Genomic DNA, 1,059 nt, shown 5'->3' with positions numbered 1-1,059 from the left:
CGGTGTTTTGGGCAAAGTTGCAAAAAGTTGCGATTTCGCGGGGTTTGCTTGATTTTGCGTTAATAGTTGCGATCGCAACATCGCAAAATCCTGGAGAATGTCAATGTTTGTTGGTAATTATCTTACAAAACTAGGAAGTATTTTTGGTTTATATATTAAAAGTTATAGTTTTTTATTGCCCAGTGCATTCAGACATTTTAGCCGCAACAACAAATATTTGTGAGAGGCGACAAAGATAGAATTTTGGACTGTAGTTGTGAGGATCTGGGGTTGCTCTGTCGCCACCTGCTGGTGGGATAGAGCACTCTGTTCCCGCAGCTGTTCCCCATCTTCCTGACGAGCGGTTCTGGTATTTAAGCCTGGGACTGGGTCCAGGTCGACGGTCCCAGCCCCTAGTTCTCTGTGCCGTAAATACTTTGTGTGTACTAACCCTTCTTTTGTGTGACTCGGGATCATCGGTGCTGAACCCTGTGAATACTGAACTGTCTGGATCTTTGGACAACTTACCCGTGAACCTCCTCCTGAAACCTTCTCACTTGGACGCCATCTTCTCCGAGTTTTTCTCCACCCGTCAAACCTCCTGGTCCCCCTTCCTGAAAACACCTGTAAATAAATCACTTACCTTTATCCTGGTTCTCTGTTGACAACCCTGGTTTATGACAGTAGTTTTTTTTATTTTATGACCAGATAAAACAGACGAATGCTGATTATTCGTCCACCAAGGATTTTCGTCTTGGTTTGTGTTTCAGTGTGGCTACTCCTTCTCACTTTGAGTCATTTTCTTTCCTTAAACCATCGAACCCAGCTTCTTTTCCCCACTTCACACCAGATGGTTCCATCGCCCACGACGGGAGCAAATGTTCTTAGGCTGTTATTTCTGAGGTCTGAGCCTGAATCCTCGTTATTGCCCCTGGATGACGCCATTTCTTTGCGCGAATCCGATTCGGTTACATGCCAGCTCGCGTGCTCCTCTCAACCCAGCCATCTGCCTCTCTGCTGCATCTATCAGTACCGCTGATCTGCTTACCCTCTCCCCCAAACTCCACTCACCTACAACCC

Source organism: Kryptolebias marmoratus, linkage group LG1 (genome assembly GCF_001649575.2).
Source record: "Kryptolebias marmoratus isolate JLee-2015 linkage group LG1, ASM164957v2, whole genome shotgun sequence".
NCBI classification, from domain to species: domain Eukaryota; kingdom Metazoa; phylum Chordata; class Actinopteri; order Cyprinodontiformes; family Rivulidae; genus Kryptolebias; species Kryptolebias marmoratus.
Note: the sequence above shows the minus strand (reverse complement) of the source record.